Source organism: Acromyrmex echinatior, chromosome 4 (genome assembly GCF_024713525.1).
Source record: "Acromyrmex echinatior isolate Ae372 chromosome 4, ASM2471352v2, whole genome shotgun sequence".
In the NCBI taxonomy this organism is placed as follows: domain Eukaryota; kingdom Metazoa; phylum Arthropoda; class Insecta; order Hymenoptera; family Formicidae; genus Acromyrmex; species Acromyrmex echinatior.
The window spans coordinates 8,028,974-8,049,916 of record NC_141855.1 but is presented as its reverse complement, the minus strand read 5'-3'; the positions used below and the strand labels follow the sequence as shown (position 1 = coordinate 8,049,916).

Genomic DNA, 20,943 nt, shown 5'->3' with positions numbered 1-20,943 from the left:
AAATATTAAAAGTCGTACACTTTCTTTATTTTTAATTCTTTTAAATTCTTTTCTTCTACGTCTGTTGATTCATTCTAAATAGTATTTCCTTTTATTTCATGCTTTGACTTTAAAACAAACGTTCTTGTACTCACCGTTAAGCTTCACTTTCCTTCGCGTAGTTCAATATCCTGGAAATTTCGTTCTGCTCGCTGCCCCGATCAGTTAACTGCATCCAATCTGTACGGAAACGAAGGACGAGGATGAAAAAACAGCGTTTCCCTCTATTCCGTAATTAATTCGGCCATTAATCCACCGGTAAATTAAACTTGAGATAAGTTGAACAGGACGTGGGCAATTAATTATTAATCACACATATCGACATCAATTTTCTGGGATTTTCTGGGATTTTCAATTTTCTTGCTCTACTGTTTCATGTATTAATATATATCTTATTAAAAAGTAACTATATGTACATGTTCAATAATACAATATTATATTCAATAATAAAATGTCACTCTAGCATGAAATTGTTGATCGAGGAGAGAGATACATTACATATTAATTTATCCGTTTTTCGAACATTTTCGTATTCGCGTCGTGTCCTCGTATCGCGCATATTCCACCAAATATTTGGGATTTGTCACGTTGCTACCCCTTCTGGGAGAATTTGCGCTCTATGTTTCGCGCGTCTAATCGTCACCGTCGGGAAATTACATCGAGTTTCCCGGTTACAGGCCGGCCGTAATTTACACCGAACGGAAACTACACGACATTCCGTATAGCCCTTATGGCTGCACTATATATCGAACATCAGGAGTGAGAGAGGAAGAAGAGAGAGAATTGTTAACTCCCAGAAACAAATTTCCGATTATATTACATACTTTACATTTCTTTCGTACATTTTTTATATAAGAACTAGCAATTTAACATTAAATGTATCCAGATAGCACAGAAAGTTCAAAACGAATTCTATTTTATTTTCGACTTACTAAATTTCTGTTTTGTTTATTCTGAAAATATTCTTGAGGAAATCTAAAGAAATTTTCACTTTTATATTATCAATCGTGAAATCTTTTTCAAAAAAGTTATTCTTTTTCTAATATTTTTCTATTTCTTAATTATTTTGTGTAAGAATAAATCATAATTTGATTTTTATTATCATTTTTATTAAAAGTAACATATATACAAAAATATGTATATAAATATATAAATATATTTGTATATACTTTTTATTTCTTTTTAAGTTTAGAGTTCGAACAGATTACGTTAATTCATAAAGAATTTAAGAAAGTGTGAATATTTTTTAGATTTAAATGGATCAGTTATGCTAGCTGGGCAAGCATTCATTTCGGGAACTTTTTCTGTGTATTTCATTCTATCATCTCCAAAATTAGCTACAATCTTTTAATTTCTTTTTCTTAACATTTTTAATTTAGTACTTTTAGATCACTCTATATTTAAACGTGAATGTTTGAAAGATGTTCTCTCTCTTCTTTAAATAAAATGCACGTCGATAGCGCAGTTTCGTATTCAGGAATTCCTTAATATTTCGAGTGCCGGTTGATGCGTCTCGAAACCTCGAAAGTAAAGATAGGAAGTGAAGAAGTAAAGAAAACAGCGAAGATCCGGCACTTAGATCAAAGGCATGAGACGTCATCGAAAAGATTGCGAAGGCGTTTCCATTCACTTTGGCGAAGAAATAAAGAAAGAGTAGAGCTACTTTCAGAAACGAAGAAACACTTTGCGTTTCGAATTAATCGATAAAATTGATTTCGAACTAGAAAAATAAATGTAACTAATCTTAAAATAACGTTCTTATAAAATATTTACAAACTTGCCAAATATATTGAAATAATCTTGAATGCTCTGTAACAAGTTTTACAGAATTATAAAAGTGTTAGGAAAGGATATAATATCCTTTCGAATTATTTTAATTATAAATATAAACTTTAGTTTTGTATTTTCATATTTTACTTTCAAATTTTAGTTTATCTATAATATATTCTTCGTTTAAAATCGTGTTTTTAAAATTAAATCTGTACCATAATAGCTTTATCGTGTCTCAATAATTTCATCCTCGTACTTAATTTTAGTCGTTAAATTTACATCATCCCGCTCAAAGTTTATCTCCGAAGTTCGCAATATTCCGTCACTCAAAGGACCTGAGAAAATTGATGTCGGCCATAATATCCCGTCATTTCTTCACGGCGACGACATACTCGGCAGCCTCAACTTTTCCCGGAATATTTCCATGGAAAAGCACGAAGAATCCATCGAACAATTACATTTGCGGAATCGCAAATCAGACGATGATATCGCTCTCACGAGTTCTCGATTCTTATTCCGCTTGAAAATTCCTTTTCGCCGCGAGCGCACGGGGGCAGATAATTTGTTCAAGTTGTCGGCTGCTGAAGGGATGTAGGCGAATGCGAGGACGAGGAAGAAGCGAGTTTTTATTTTAGACGGGGGTCGCGAGCGCGCTGACGGCGCATCGAACTTCCGCTCGTCAGCTCGCGGACTCTGTTCAAACATTACCGGCGTCCTCCAAGAGTTCGCTACTCGCAAAGTGGATGATTCGGCCCATCGAACCGTGAATCTCTTCCTCCATCCTCCTACACCGCACGAATCTGCGCGGGAAAGGGCGAGATTCTCTTGCGGTTTTTTTTATCCGCGTGAAAGGAAACCGCGCGTTCTCGCGCGATTTATATAAGGATACCGGCGGCGGGGTTCACAGTGTAAAGATGCAGAGTTTCCCCCAACTACTCACCCCTTACTTCCACAATGTACTTCTTATTTCTAAAGTCGGATAATGGTTTACATGAGATGGAAAATAAAATGGGTATATCGGTACTTTCTCTATAGCCTCCGAAAGACTTGAGTATTGTGGATGATACATGTGCTTTAGAGACAGCGTGTTGCCTTGGATAATATTGTAAAAAAAAGTAACGCGCCCGAACCAAGCCGGTAACACGGCCGAGGTTAAACAACATATTAAACGGAATTCTCGCTACAACGCGCGGCCATGTCCGCGTAATTAACGCGCCGCAAAGCCCGACAATTCCAACGGCTGTGTTAAAAACACAGTCACGTTCGTCATCGTCGATATTTGGTAGTATTTTCATATATCATGGAAATTAAATTAATGATAAAAGTTTGTGCGTTGCATAATTTATCTTTCGAATCTATGTAACAGTTTATATTCGATGAACAATTAGAACTCAATTTTTCAAAAACGGATCTATTCTGATAGATTAAACTTTCGGTATCATTCTTAGTATGATATACCCGAGATTTAGTTTGCTTTATATAAATATTATAATGTTTTTATTAATAAAGATATATATATATATATATATATATATATTTGCTTGTTATTGATATATATAAATTATATTCTTCAATGTCTAGCGTTTCGATTTAAAAAGAACTTTATTATAATGTGCTCATTTTTATGCGATATTTTTCATAATACTCAGTATAGTAAATTCGTGATAAAATAGTATAAAGTGCACCGAAAAGTTAAATGGTATATCAACTATAGTCAATGACTACTCAACAATTACGCAACTGTTGTACTTATTGAATTAATTATATATAAATAGCTACACGATAATTATATTATTTAACAAAATTTTTATGTTAAATTATTTGCTTAATAAACCAATTATCATAATTTATTATTATTATAAAATTATTATAAAATTTACTCAAAATTGTACATTTTCTCCAGATAAAAGTTCAACAAACTTAGAAAAAAATAAAAATAGATTTTTTATCATGATTTTTTTCTATATTCCCTCTTCCTTATCCTTTTTTTGCCATAACAGAGTTCTGAGAAACTTTTTCGCGCTAAATACTTTATAAAGTAATTTGTTACTTCAAAGGGGAACATATATCTACTTGGTTATGAAACCAAGTTCTTGTGCAGCCGATACTTTTAAATTCTTCGTTTTTTGTGAATATGTGAATTTAAAATGTTCTGCAAAAATTTTAAATACTGTATTGCATTAAAACGTTGCAATTTTTTGTATTTTACTCTTTAACGTTTTATAATATACAATAGATTATCATACGTTAAATCAATAATTCGTAATAACCTGTATTTATTGATAATTATCAAAAAGTTCACGACATTTAAATAATACTATTATATATTTATATATTAAAATATCATTACAATGATAATGACATATAATAATGTATTATATGTAATATTAACATATATAATACTTTAGAAATATATTTATATTGTAACAAAAATAAATAGCTACATATGTATCGTTATCTTTTCCAATTAGATCACTATGAATTTCGACTAGGTTTGTTTTGATATGAGATTCAAATTATGAAATACGCATGATCATAATTAGCATCGTAATCATGCAATAATATATATGGGGACGCATAATAAGATTTGTTTTGTTTCAAGTTGCGATAACTCGTAATGTTGCAATACAATTTCATTAATGGAAAATAGAATTTCGATTGATGATAATAAACAAAGTTATGCGATTTTACTCAGCGAGAATTAAAACATAATGTTTTAATCAACGGGTGAACCAAATTTTATGATTCGCTGAACTGATACAATAAATTAGGAAGTAATTGCAAATCTCTATGGCCAAATATGCACCAATTTAAATACATAATTGTTATGTTGATAATCTAAAAAAATTTTAAATTAGTAATAAAAAATAAGAATACAACGAAAACAATATTTATTTTTAATCAATATTCTTCATTTAAAAAAAAAGATGTTTATTGTCCATTTCTTTAATAATTTGAGATTTTTGGACAAATTTTTATAAAGTTTTTTTTTAATTGTTTGTAATTGTTGTCTTAATTGTTGATTCTAAATTAATTCAAAAATTTATTATTAATAATAGATTAGTAGATAATTTTTATACATTCTGTGTATATAATTATATATTATATACCTATCCTCTAATAAATTTTAAAATAAAATTAAAAATTGGAAATCTTAAATTTCAATTAACATATATTGATATCAATTAATGCATTATTAGTTAACTTCCTCAATCCTAATTGATCAACATTGCTTTTTATTATTATTTTGTTTAATCATATTAAAATAAAAGGGATTTTTGATTATATACGAAAAATATTAGAAATTCTGGCAAAATTCACTAGTGACGCATTTTATACTAAATTTGAAGTGTTCACCTCAGCGGAGACACGAAAAACGCCCGCGCATTTCGCCATTTGCTTTAAAGCTCGAAAGCTGATAACTATGGAAAAATGGTAGAAAAAGTGAATTACGAGAACAGTGTTGAAACTTTTCGCGTTTCATTCTGCGAGGTTCGCTGACAAGCCGCCGATATAGGACGGTTCGACTTTTAGTAATTAGCTTCTCGCGTAATTACCATCCACACTAATTGTTACGTGGTGATCTATCGCTAGCCGTTGAACGAAATGCTTTATCTCGGAAAAGAGTCGGTAACGTGCTTTTCGAGAACATTTACGTTAATTTACATTGATAGGAAAAGATATTATCAATCTTTCAAAAGGATTACATCTTGACTGTTAATAAATCATAAAATACATAAAATGTCGATATATAAGCCAACAAAGAATATTTGCACTTATACATTGTTTTTTATTATTTAAAAAGTATTAAGTATACATTGTGACTCCAATTTTGGTCTTTAGTAAAAAAATTTGATTTACATGTTAAAATTAAGCTATACCATTAAAACAATGTATTGGATTCCAAGCATCGCAGAACTTATGAGTAGAGTACATATGATTAAAGAGTAAAAAAAACTTTATGATTAATAGTTTGTCCAATAATGAAATAGTCAATTATGATAAAGAATCTCAAGCAACTGAAATGTGAAATATTCAAAATGTGGTGATCTTATGATATTACACACTAGCATAAGATCATCGTACTTTAAATGTTTTACAATGTATCGCAGCTGCTTGACATTCATTCTTTATCATAATTTGACTATTTTATTATTGGACAAGCTATTAATCATACTGTACTTTTACTGTGTTTAACCATGCATACTAAAGTAAGTTCTACAACGTTCTTTCTGGAATTAAATATTGTTTTAATGGTACGATTTAATTTTTAACATATTGATTCAACTTTTCTACTAAAGATAATTCAAAATTAAGGTATGTAATTTTTATTCAATTTTTAAAACTTTTTTATTATGATAAGTAAAGTGTTTTACGTATTAAAGTCTTATTTACATTAATAAGATCGAGATTAAAATACAAAATTTATTCATGTATAACAGTATATATACTTTGATACTTTTTAATCAATAAAACAATATACATACACGAATTAATATTATGTTGAGTATTGACATTTTTTTATATTGCATAATTTATTTTTTTTTTTTAAGCATGGTTTTTTCCTTTTATTCCATTGTTAATACTGATGAGAATGAAAATAGGAATACAAAGAAAACAAGAGACAGAGAAAAAGAGAAAAAGAAAGAGAGAGAGAAAATTATATTTAATTTTTAATTAAATCGAACATATTGTACATATAAATTATTTTTATTATAAATTATTTATTCGTAATAATATTTGATAATGGTAATTATAATATCACTGATTAATATGTAATGTTAAAATGAATATACAAATATAATAATTTTCATTTTCATCAAAACATTTAAGTTCCTTTTTATTTAATTTTTAAAACGTTTTATCACAATAGATAAATATTTTATATATTAAATTCTTGTCTATATTAATGAGAGTTAAGGTTAAAATATATTCAGAATTTATTTAAATATAACAGTAAAATAGATATGCATTTTTTGCACGTGTAAATCTCGTGATATCAGCTTTAATATCGAAAATCTACTGCGTGATCATCACGTAACCACGGTCGTTTTTCACCCTAACTTACTCTGAAATCGATTCGATATTTTAGTCGAAATTTCGGCCACGATACGCATGCATAACAACGATATGCATACAATACATCCATACAACACATACACACGTATACTCATACACAATGCAACCACAATGTGCGCAAACCTTTGACACCACAGTACGTTGTGGAATATTTTTTTCAAAAATTCGTTCGAGAACGAGCGATAACTGATGCGTCAGTCCACCCTATAAATTTTTATAACAATGGAATTTCTAACTGGGGGAGACGACAGACGAGAATTCACCGGTGCAGATGACTCTTCACGTCGTTAAATATTCATTAAATAACTTGTCGTTGAAAGCTCTTTACAGTTTTTGCCCATTTAACGAGCAAGACATTTAATAAAAGTGCCTTAATACATAATCAATACTATGTAAAAAAATGTACAGTATAAAAGTATAAAAGTATGCACAAAAATTATCGATATATTGACATCTGTTTATATTCATGATGTGATTAAGTATATGTATTATTATATTAGAAAAAAATAATTTTGCTAATTTAATAATAAACAATCTTTAAAAATTCGCGGTTTTAATTAATGATTCTCTGGTCGGTTTTAATTAATGATTCTCTGGTTAGAAACGATTTTTGTTTAGCAAGAATATTGAAGCATTGATAGCTTTCAAGTTAAAAATAATTGAAAAAAAGATTTTTCCACTAAAATAACTTTCGTTTTAATAATCTTGCAAAGATATCTAGTTGCAAAATATAATCAAGAAAATTGCAATAAATAATAACATTCTTCAATATTTCAGCTAAGAAAATATAAAACTTCAAATTGATAAAAAAAATCTGTCATCAAAATTAATCATGTAAGTTTAACATAACAAATGCTATTGTATTACAAAAAAATATATATATATGTAGATATATTTTTATTTATTTATTTATAGGTTGTATGATATTGAATATTTCCTTTCTGGTAGAATCGGAATAGTTGAATATACAGCCTTGGTCAAAAATATTAGACATCTTTATTAATCATGATTTGACTAAATTTTAGTTCAAAAATTGATTTATGATATTTGCTGTAAATTATCCTTTGTTTAAAAAATCTTTTAAACTTATGTACAATGCTGGTAATTAATAAGTAATAATGCAAGTTAAAAAATTCCAGATAAATGAAAAAAATATAGATAACATTTTTGACAAAGACTGTACCGACGGCGAAATGCGGAATGAGAATGAGTACATAGGTTTGTCGGTTCAAGAGGTCCACCCATCTTTTTCGTTTTTCCAAGTGAAAGCCCCCAAAAAACGCCAGGAGAATTTTCGAGCTTATGGTGTATACGCACCGATCGATTTACGACTTGTCGTCTGGTGAATGTCCGGCTTCCGAGAGAGATATTTTTGCGAAATACCGAATACTGAATATAGCCCCAGACAAGCCGCTATTGCATCAACAGACCACCGACGATCGCCAAAATCGCGTTCATACTCGAATACAATAATTTATTCCTCTTGCTCAAAAATTTGTAAAGAATATTCAATATTTTGTAAACATATACAGGCAATGTTTGCTTATACAGAGAAAATATTGTAATATAAATTATAAGTATAAATTGTATACTCTTTTTACAATTCCAGTTTTATTGTAAAACTAGAACATAACATTATAGCATTTATTACAATAAAGTCCAACAATTAATTATATGTGTATTTAACTCCCTTCCCCTTCCTACGAATTGTAAGGGAGATCGGGGACAAAATAAGGGGATAGTAAGGTTAATATTTCTTAAACTATAATAGATATGTGCGGCTGCATGGTAAAATTCTGTAGATAGATCGGCATTGAATCGTTCGTTACATGCTGATTCTCGCGGACCGTGCACGAGTGCAGGAGCAGAAATTACTTTTTTCATGCAAGTTTTATTGCACAAAATCTAAATTTTTTTTTTCTTTACAACAAAGGTATAATGTATTATCTTAATATGTTTTAATGATTATCTGCATTGATGGTTTGCACATTTTAGTTGATTTTTATATAGGTTTTTATTTTAAAAATTTACTATAAATCATAAAATACTATTAGGGAAAAATAATAACATCGATGCCTAAAATCACTTGTTATGTTACAATTTTTTATTATCTCCGAACTTACTCGATTTTACTTTAGTATTATTTTGTTCAATATTATTTGTATTTTTCTTCATAGAATGCTGTTAACAAGAAAACGCAAGACAGATAAGAGAAAAATTATATAAAAGAAGTGTCTTTATACAAACAGACATTTAAAGAGGTTATAAAGGACCAGTTATCCATTCGTGCAGCTGTAAGAAAAAGTATGACTTATATAGTTGTGTTATGTATCCTCCTTTACTGTTACAATCGTTCATGAAGTTGGGACGGTCGTAACAAAATTCCTCACAGTCTTTAAACAAACATAACAGTTTTTCTAGTTACATAAAAAAATTAAATCAAAGAAAATTTTGTAGCTAAATAAATTCTACGTCTAAAGATACATATTTTTTAAATGTAAATATTATATTTTAACTGTTGTAACACTTCAAAGACAAAATGTTACTTTTGTCCCCGCACCGCGGCCACCCCTATACTAAAATTTTTTATAATGTACATTATAATACTTGTCATACAATCAATAAATTTTTTGTCACGTTTAAAAATAATTAAAATAAAAATAAAAATAGTTTTGTAACTCTCAAAATAAATCAAATAAAAGATATATATGAGTTTATTATTTTACACTTTTTTGAGATGTCCTAATTTAAAAAATAGAAATTGTAACTATAATGGATATAGAAGTGAAGAATACAGAATTAGAAATTTAAAATTAATTACAATGTAAATTTAAATCAACTCCGTGGTTGTTGTGTAAATAGTATATATTTATAAGATATATAATTTATAAACAATTAAAATGTATGTATCAACAAAGTTAATTGCAAATGTTGTGACTCCGAATTGAATTCTCCTCTTGAATTAGAAAATCAAGCACAAACTACAATAAAAGCGCAAAGGAATATCGGATATAAATACTTCTTTTCTGGTCACAGACTTTCCCGTCACACAGACTTAGATAAAAAAATAGATATAAAGAGAAAGGAGAAAAGAGGAAAAAAGAAAGCTTATGTATCACAAAATGATGAATAGGACTGAAATGAACTTTTGAATCCAATTTATTTCAATTTTATTTTAATATGTGAGCTTCCTTTTGCTATTTCTTTCTTATCTAAGCTGTATGACGGGGAAATCCATGACCGTGAGGAAGAAGGTTACACTTATATTTGATGCTCTCTTGCGCTTTCATTGTAGTTTGTATTTGACTTCGCACTGAAGAGGACTCAAATTCAAAGTCGAAATATGTTTGCAGTTAACTTTGTTAGTAAGTATCGTTCTAAATGTTTGTGAATTATATCTTATCGTCTTATATAAATATATTATTTATGCACCAACAACAGCATAGGCTCACACACACATGCACACATACATACATACATATGTAATAAAACATGAAACGTAATATCTGAACAAAAATATTATCGTCAATTTCTGTTTCATACAATGTTAATATACTAACAAAAAAAGAAAACTTTATTCTAATTTTTATTACAATATTTTTCTTCACTAGCCCTGTCTAACAAAAATTTAATAATAAAATTGTTCATTTATATGCTCTTAAAATTTGATATAATTTTATATATCATTTTTTTTATATGGATAACAGCCTATAACAGACAAATGTGTATAGATATATTATAAATTAATAACAGAATTTATTAAACTTATTATTGTCGTATTTAATTAAAATTTGTTAATTTAAATTTAACTTATAATTAATTTTAATTATCTAATTCTATATTCTTCACTCTTATATTCATTATCTATGGTTCCATTATTCATAATTCGTCTATCGTTAAAATTAGAACGTCTCAGAAGGAAAGAGTAAATTTACAGTTAAAATTAATGACCGATATTGTTTAAATTAACCTGATGAACAATATTGGGATTTTATTCTATTACAGATTATCTTGTAACATACTTAATAAGGGGCACTTTATACATCAATAATTTTTAAAGAGAATGGAGAAGCAAGACGAGAAACGAGCGCTTACTGCATTATCCGTTAATTATACATTTTTTTCCAGCTTTACTTACGCACGACCTATATACGCAAGAAAACTAATTTACCGGCTCAACTAATTTCCTATTCTTCGTCCTCGCGTAGACTTTACGCAGGAGACTTTAAATTTTCGTACTACGGAGTATGTCACGATGATTTCAAGTTCCGAAGAAGTCATATCTCGACGTTTTATTTTTTCCGGAAATTAGAAAAATTATCTTGAATTTTTCGTCCATTAAAATAAATCAATGACATACATTTCCAGTCATCGCTTCCTGTAACTTTATTGATTTTCTCCTTTTAGAATAAAAAATCTATTGGTTTAGTTCTACTTGTTTGAATTCTTTATTTAAGTCTGATTAACCAAAGTTTTTCAATTAAGTAATACATAAAAAGATTTTTTTATTAAAAATTCTTCTAATATTTCAAATCAACATTATAAAATAAATCTTAATAATATTTAATAATACTCAACATATAAAATATGTTAAAAATATTATAATGCACTCATTTCTCTATTTTTTCTTCTCTCTCTCTCTCTCTCTCTCTCTCTCTCTCTCTCTCTCTCTTTCTTCTTCTTCTCTCTTAGAATTTGTTAGATTTATATCTTTATTTTAGTCGAGAGAGATGCAAAAGAGAGAAAAAAGAATAGATTAAAAATGTCTCAAACATATTTTTCGATTCGCAACGTGAAATCCGCCACTTCCACGAAATATTTCTGCATCGCAAGTAATATTAGCATCATATCAGGTCTTTTGCTCGCAAAAGAAAAGAAATCGACGGGATTAAAAGAGCAGGATGAGAAGAGTTTCCGAGTCAAAGCTCGTAATTCCGTCGAACGTAAAAGTCGAACCGAGAAGGGAGAAAGAGAAAGAGAGAGAGAGAAAGAGAGAGAGAGAGAGAGAGAGAGAGACAGAGAGGAAGAGAGAGGGAGAGAGAGGGAGAGATGATCTTCTTACAGTCCTCTCGCGGACTTCCGGCCACAGGCGAGCAATTGCGGCCTGAGGTTGAAGTGAACCTTTGACCTCGAGTAGCGCACTTGCGTGAACGTGCGATGGTGGTTAACAAGCCGTCCACTCGTCTCGATCAAACGTGGACGGGGTACATGGGTTTGGCGTTTAGCTACGGGTGTCGCCTTAATTGCATATCGCTCGTAAGATCCACGAGATCTTACGCGAAATGAATGGCTGCAGATTCAGAATATCTAAATCTCAAAAAAGCATTTAAAAAAATTAAATAATAAATTAAATATTAAAACAATATTTAGAATACTTAAAATATTAACTGACAAACATTATTACTTTGAAACATTATTACATTATCGAAATAAAAATAATTTGTGATGTAAGAATATCTAATAACACATAATTAAAATAACATCAAATATTAACGTTATATAATATACGATAATAACGTTATATAATATATGATATAATATTATTGTTATATATAGAAAAAATAAGAATATTTTGATACAAAAATATCACTTTCTCTTACAGAATGGATAGAGATGTCTTTAGATTGGAGAATAATCCTCGAATTAAACATTCAAAATAATGCAATGAGAGCAAAATTTGAATTTGTAATCTTCGTCCTTAAAATTGTTTTTAACCAACTGACATTGTAAGCTCTACTAATTCTTGGGATAAGATAAAAGATTATCTTTTTTTCAAAGATTCATTTATTATTCAATTTAGTTTTACGTAACTAAATTGAGGTTTACGTAACTATCTGATAATTAGAAACAATATATTTTATTTATTACATATGATATTTTATTTAGGTGAAAAACTCAAGTTAAATAAACCTAAATTAAGATAAGATAAGATTTTCTATTTAATTCATTTAAACCGAATTGAACGCATACTTAATTTGTATTTTACCCAAATGAAATGACATAAATAATGTATTATTTTTTTATGTATTGCAAAACTATATTGATTAATAGAGTAATAAAATCAAGAAAAGAATGGCAATTTTTTAAACAATAAAATTCTAATCACAGGCAAGTGACAGCAAAAATTTTGCAATTTTTATTTCGAAAACTCGATTTTTAAAAGTTTTCTTTCTATATGTGCTTTTTAAAAAATATTCAACAACGTTAACAGATTTGTCAAGAAACATAATCAAATTTAAACTTTTTGATTGATGCACTTCAACCAAAAATAATCTATTTCAAAATAAACGGAAAGTGCTAAATGTACTCTATGCAACCAGATAGAATATTTTTGTTGAAATAAAAATTCGCAGAGAGATATCATGCGTCACTGCACGCACAGAGAGAAAGAGAGTTGCGCGGATTAATATTTAGCAAGAGTGAAACGGTACATCAGTTACAGTTACGAATCGTTGACACACACACATCGGTACATCTTCTGGTGATACATCGTATATATCCGACATGTTGAGTCTGTGAATAAATATGGCTCGCGTTACGATTTTTCAACTTTTACGTCTGAATTACGATATAAGCAGGATTACGATTATCCCAGTCGAAAAGAGAAAAAAGAAACAGAGAGGCTACAAGTATTAAGCCTATCACTTTCTCCATATGGGGAGAGATATAAAAAATCTCATATCTACGCGCATCCTTCATTTCCGCCGTCTTTATTTCTATTTCCGATTGGATCAAATAAAATTGAAAACGGAAGTATCTATTGAGATAATATAAAAATCAATATCGACGTCACGACGCAAGGAAACACATGAGTTAAATTGAGAATATATTTATACTACTGATTTAAATTGTTCTTTGATTGATATCTTTGATAATTCCTTTATCCTACGGATTATAAAAAATATGATTTGTAACAGTAATATAAAATACAAAGAGATATCACTTAAATCTTTCTTTAGTTTGATAACTGAGAATGAAGCGAGTATCTCAGCTTTAAACATTGAATGTACAGAGTATGTATCACCTAATTACCGGCGTCATCGTCTCGTCTCCGCGAAACTTCGTCAGGATCAACAGCTAACCGAGAATCTTACCTGCCTGTGAGTTAATAGCTCAGCGATCCAATTAGCGACGTAGCGCGATCATGGCGCGCACTCTATTGCGAAAATCCTTATTTGACGTCTGAACGCTCCAATTGCGTATCCTATCGCATACTGAATGCATACTTGTATCTCGTGTTGCTGTTACAAGCAACACACTTTGATACTCATGCCATAAAAATATTTTTTTTAATTGTAGAAAAAATAACTTTTTTAACATGCCACCGATTCCAATTTTAAAAAATTACAAGAATTTATATAAAAGCAAAAAATGTTAATAAATTAATTAAAATAAAAATAAGATTATAATTATAAACTAGTGAAAATATTTAATATGTATGTATATATAATTAAATATATATTTAAATATATATTTAAATATATATATTTAAATTCACGAAAATAATATTTTCTAATTAAATAATAACGTTAGAATAAAATTCAACAGTCACATAATAAAGTTAATAATACAAATAAAAAATACATCATAATTATACAAATAATACATATGACTATAATACAAATAAAATATATCATAATTATAATTTTAAAAAATTAAAATTAATTATAGTATAATAGAAATGCTGATTTTAGTTGCAAGATAAAGAATTTTAGATAAAGAATTAATTGTAAAAGTATTGTGTTTAAGGAAATATCAATATTTATTAAATTATTAATCATTCATTATTATATTAATATATAATATATTGTGATATATATATTGTGATATATATTGTTTTTTCACATGCCAATGATAGTAATTATTATGAAGCAATTAATAACGATAAACATTGTTAAATAATTAACTATAATCAATATTAGGTCATCGAAAATAATTAATATTGTTTAATTTCGCTATTAATTATTGGCACTAAATAACAGCTGCAAAAGCTATCTGGGAATCAGTTGCTGATAATAGTGTCAAATATGATATTATATGCTTTCATGCCTATGTACATATACATATATTACATATACGGATACGGATATTTTGGATATATACATATACATATATACATATATGTATATGTATATGCAAAAAATGCGTGACGAAAAACACACAAGATATCTATTAAAATCGATCTTCTTCATTAAAAAATTTTTTTTAATAACTAAGAAGATTAATGCTTTGCAACGGCTGCAACTTCACATTCAGTGCCTTCACGAAACTCGCCGTTAATTAAGTCCACCGCTTTCATTTGCAAGTAAATGCGTTCGCTCGCTGTCGCTCGTCCCGTCGTTCTCGACAAATTCTCGACTATCGCGTTATCAAGCGGCGACACATTCTGCACTTGAAAAAAAAAAATAGAGCGCTCCGCGTTTGTCTGTTCGTTCAATCGTGCGACATAGTATGTATGGGCGGCCCATTTAATTAGAGCAACGACGTTGTCGACATGGCACGCCCAGAATGTCGACGAATTCGATTCTCGAGCGACACACCCGGTAGATGCGCAATTTCGCGCAATCCCGTCCGGCAATTCATCAGGATTAATCCGCCGCTGTGATGCTTCGGCGTCGGCGTCGCGACGCGTGCCGCGCGTGTTATTACATGCCGTTGAGGATGACAACGACAGCGATATCACGCATCGTCTACGTGACCATCATAAAATGCGGCCAGTAAGGCCCATTTCACAGTCGAGTGTCTTTCATGACAGCTGGTAATTAATGACTCATAAATAATTAGAGATTTTGAGAAATGAGAATCATATTATGTCAAAGTGACTTTAATGTTTAATGTTGTAATTTAAATCATTAAATATTAAAATTTTAATTGTTTACATATAATCTATAATACAAAATATATTTTTAAAGAAGTATTGCAGTATACAATTATGTATTAAAATACATTTCTTAATTAATTATAAGATAGAAAAAAGTTTATTGTTCTGTAATATAACTTGGTTTAAATTTTTATATTTACTAATACAAAATTATTAAATAATTTAATGATAACAGATTAACATAAATTAATATTTAGAAAAATTGTAAAAAAATATAATTAATTTCTGTTTTTAACAACATTACCTATTAATCAGTTCGATTTTATTCAGTTTGCATTTACAGAATAATTTTTAATATAAATTAATAATAAAAAATATTAATTGGAGATCGTTAGCAGTTTCAATATAAATAAAATATTTTTAAAATATAATTGTATTTATGAAGGATTTTATTTGAAGAATCCCTTTAAAAAATGTATTCATTTTACACATTTATTGTTTATTAAGCCAGGTATTTATTTAATCATTTTAAAACTTATGTAGCTATATTTACTCAATATTAAAATATTCAAGTACCTACAGCTAAAAATTTCATACGTTAAAATTGTTTCATATCACTGTGGCATTTTACTAAAATACGCTGTACATCTCTGAAACTGTGATCTTTATTCCATTGTATACGTACATGGAAGTGGAGTACGATATGTGTAGGTGTTATTGCATTTATAACTATTTCTAAAAATAGTTTTGTTTTTTAAATTAAATTAAAATTTCCAAATGTTTGTTGCTGTCTACAAAATGGCAAATAGCACACTATAATATGGAAACGTGCAGCGTAACAAATGACTTTGCAATCGTGATACATCGAAAATTCGGAAGAGTGATCCGAATGAACCTACAGTATGCGGTCCGGTTAGTTTCTGTGAAACCCTGGGAATCGATGCCTTTGCATGATTCAAGCGTAATGCTCGCCGAACGCATATGCACACACATACACATCTCTCTCTTTCCAGTATTCTGAGCACCCCGCATTGAGACGCACCCCGTATACAATCGGACTCAGACTTCCCTCCCTCTTGAAACATTAATGCATTGTCTTTCGTCATGCAGTTGTACGACGCCACGACGGCGTCGACAAGGGCAAACGATCGCTTTCGTCGGCATACGATTGCCGTTCATACCCTGTTTATTTCTCTTCTCCTATGTTCTGTTATTTTTCTACCATAGTTGTGCAGAACAATAGAGATCCTTCTCTCGCAACAACTCCTGTTTACAATAAAAATCGTTAAAAAACTTCACGTGATTTTATGCAATACACAATACAAAATCAATTTGAATTCAACAGAAGTTTCATTTAAATATCGAACAGAATATAGAAAATACCGTCCCAGAATACATTTATAGAAAGTAAAACTTTCCATTTACAATTATTTACAAATTGTTGTTTTAATTTTAGAATTTCATTTTTAATTATATTTTTAATTATAGATATGTTGTTGTGTGCACAATATTATCGATAATGCATAAGAAGTATAAATACAAACATATAACATTTTAATAAAGAAAATAAGGAGTAGAGTAAGTTTATATAACAATATCAAATAAAAACAAGTAATTTAAATGTTAAATTAATGCATTAACTTTTAATACTTAAAATTATATATATATAAATGAAGACGTTCCGATTAATACAAAGTATTCATCAGTTTATGAATCACAATAATAAGAAAAAATAATAATAATGCAGTTTTACATATTAAAAAAACAATATTTAAATGTAAGAGGTCACGTCAAAACAAGACTACCAATCCAATAATAATGTGTGAATAAATCGCAAAAAATAAAGTAAATTCGAAATTTTACATTGTACTATAATCACTACGTCACTCAATAACATGGAAAAAGTTAAATTATAAAAATTCTTCTATTAATAATTCTTTTATTAATAACAAATTCATTATTCTGTGGTGAGAATTGTGTTAAATTAAAAACAAAATTGTCAAGCTTAATTAAAATGAAAAAAGTCTAAAAGTTAAAGAAAAAAATGGAAAATAATAAAGAAATTTTTGAAAGATAAAGTTAATTTTTTAAAATACAACTTACAGGGATTGTATGGAAGAGAGCCGTTAGTTATTAAATTGAAATCCTTGTTATTATATAACATTTTACAAACATATATTTTGTTACTTTTTATTTACAGTAAATATTATTAAATCTATCATAATCCTGCTGATTCATTTTCATCAATTCACGATCATAAACAGCCATAATGCATTATCTTTTACTTTCTCGCTGCGTTATTCTTTCCCTCGCGATTGCGCGATTATCCGTCGATCGTGCCATTCATTTCCCTCCTTCTTCCAGCTAGAAAAGTTTTCGAAGCGGCGGCGCGGCGCCGTAAACTTTCTCGGGCGCGCACGATCGACTATCGGGCACTCGAAGCGATTTTTGCGAGCAACACGAACTCGGCCGCGAGCTTTCTTCGCCGCTCTGATACAAAAAACATAGAATAATGCTGTGTGAGATCCGCATGAATCACCATCCGCGTGATGAGGTCGAGAACCTAAGCTTGCACTTATACGCGTCCAGGGAGATTTCTATCTTTTAACTAAATCGTTTCTAGTCCAATTACGTTGTTAAATTGGTTTTCTTTTCTTTCACACCTCCGGTAAATTAATGGAGAAGAGATTTTACTTGTAAGTCGACTGAGATTCATGTTTTTTAAATGCGAAGTGTTTATATCTATTATATTATATTATAAAATCATTATAAATATTGTATACACAAACATAACAAATTTAATATTATATATACAGTTGATCAATTGAAATAAAAAAAATAAAAGGAAATATTAATTTATGTAAAATATTGACTTTTTCTCAAAATAGATATCAATTTCTAATTTATAAAAATAAAGAACGAATGTAAATTTTATACAATTTTCAAGTTCCATGCAGTTTTTATAATATGCAACTAGATAAAACAGCTGTTTTTTTTTATAACAAGATAGCGCAAATTTTATGTGACATACGAGAGAAATCCATGGTGATGAAAATATGTAATGTGAATTAATGGAATCCAAAACTTGCATATCAAGTTAGTCAATGCCATAAAACGTTTCTAGTAAAAATAACGCAATGTACAGGTTTTATTATAAAAGCGTCAAACATCAGCAATAATGAAGACGGAATGATGTATTATCTATTGATCAACTATACTAATTTTGGATAATGCACATCACATTATTCGTCTAAAAATACAATAATGATTAATTAATTCGATAACGTGTCGACAGACATTTGTCAAGTTAATCACCGCCACGTGTCCACTTTTTTCGTACACTAAAAAGAATCTCTGCTTTCTTTAGATATTTTTGGTCAACTATTTTTATTTTGAGTACGATGTAGTAACCATAAACATATTAGGTGTTGGAATTAATTCGTAGCGTTTTACAAGTGATGGGAAGTACTTTCATTAATGTATTTTTTAATGCTCATGTGAAATAAATAACATTCTTTCATTAAAAAACGCTACGAATTAATTCCAACACCTAATATAATATTAAAGTTTGGAAAATTTTTCAAATTTTTGAGATCCAAAGATTATCATTTCATATTTGTACTCTTAAATTTATTTTTAAAAAATATTTATTATATAATTTTATATTAAATTTTTATTTTATAACTTTAGTTTAAAATTTTTATAATAGATTTATGTTTTTCAGAGATCTTGCAAATTCAATTAATTTATTTAATATCGCTCTCTTGTCGAAGTAATAAGAAGTCATTTATCATACGACAACTAGAATATATCAAAGATTTTTATACCATAATGAGTTTAAATCACTCGACAAGCGTTCAATTTTATACGTGCCGCCTATCGGAAAGAAATTTTTCAAATATATTGGAACTTCCGCTTTAAAATCCAGTTTAAATCATCGACACGCTGAAACGAAGTAGCAGAGAGAGAGAGAGAGAGAGGGGGGGGGGCTAAGCTAAGATCAATTAATTTATTAGACTTATTTATATCGATACTAAAGGGTAAGATATGGAGAGCTAGACATAGAGAAAAGGAAAGAGAGATGAATTCATTCTTCTATACGAATCGAAAAGTAATCATTCACCGAAAGAGAAAGAGAGAAAGATGAGGGGCAGGTAAAGGGCTATCCGGAAATTAAATCCTTCGAACTCGTCCGCGATAAATCACTCTTCCTCGTGAGGCGCGAATTAGGCCGCTCGATATTAAGGAAATAACAGCGATTTCATACCGCGGGATAGTTATTACCATAACTGGGTTAACGCGCGAATCACGTGGGGCGGCTTTTAACAAATATTTCCTGCGTTCGTTAGCTCTTTTTCAATGCATAACGGTCCTGCGTGAAACTTTCGTGAAAATCGAACTATTTATGTAAAAACATTTTTGTTTAACAACAGTTAAACAGCAGTTACACGACTGAAATTTTATAACGAAATATTTTACCTTAAAATATAAAACGTCACCTTTAACTTTTAACCTAAATGAAAAGAGGATTAATTCAATCAAGTATGAGAATTGTATTTGTTTAATCCATAGATTGTTGTGTTCAATGTCAACATGAGGTGTTTCAAGTGGCAGTTACGTTTAGTGCGTAATAAACTTATACAGTAAGGATACAAAGCTGGATGAAAAGAGAGGTGCGCGACATTTCAAGACCGGGTCGCGTAGATACGACGATTATATCCGGAATTTCCATTAACAATGCACGCGCAAGAGAAACCGTAGGTGCAACACGGAAACCGCGAAGCACCCGCGGGGCGTTCACATACACGACTATTCGCTCTATACTACTGCCATACCAATATTATTCCAATTACGGCACGCCGTAGTGCAACTTGCGTGTCGAATAATACCTCGGTTATCGTCATTTTTAATCCACAATACGCTTGGTTGTAAAATGAAACATAATATATAGCAACAAAATCATATAATAATTTGATTTCAATAAATGCAATGCGAAATATGAAAAAGGATATCGAATAATTATTTTAAGAACAAATAAATAACAATTATCTATATAATATTCATTTCACACACACACACACACACGTGCACACGCACGCACGCACGCACGCACGCACGCACGCATACACATAACTATATCTCATCCCTTTCTCAACCCTATATCGTTTTGTCACGTACTATACTGAATATTGTGAAAAATATCGCATAAAAATCAACATATTAAAATAAATTAT

General features: G+C 29.5%; 1 protein-coding gene across 2 annotated transcripts in view; it reads right to left on the bottom strand.

Moving 5' to 3' along the window:
• The window catches only part of Con (leucine rich repeat protein connectin), a 137,407-nt gene that overhangs the window by 66,343 nt on the left and 50,121 nt on the right, over nt 1-20,943 (bottom strand). For both annotated transcript variants that reach the window (XM_011066772.2, XM_011066771.2), the window contains one exon: nt 135-219. The gene's annotated coding sequence lies outside the window, so the exon portion shown is untranslated. The remainder of the gene's footprint in view (nt 1-134; nt 220-20,943) is intronic.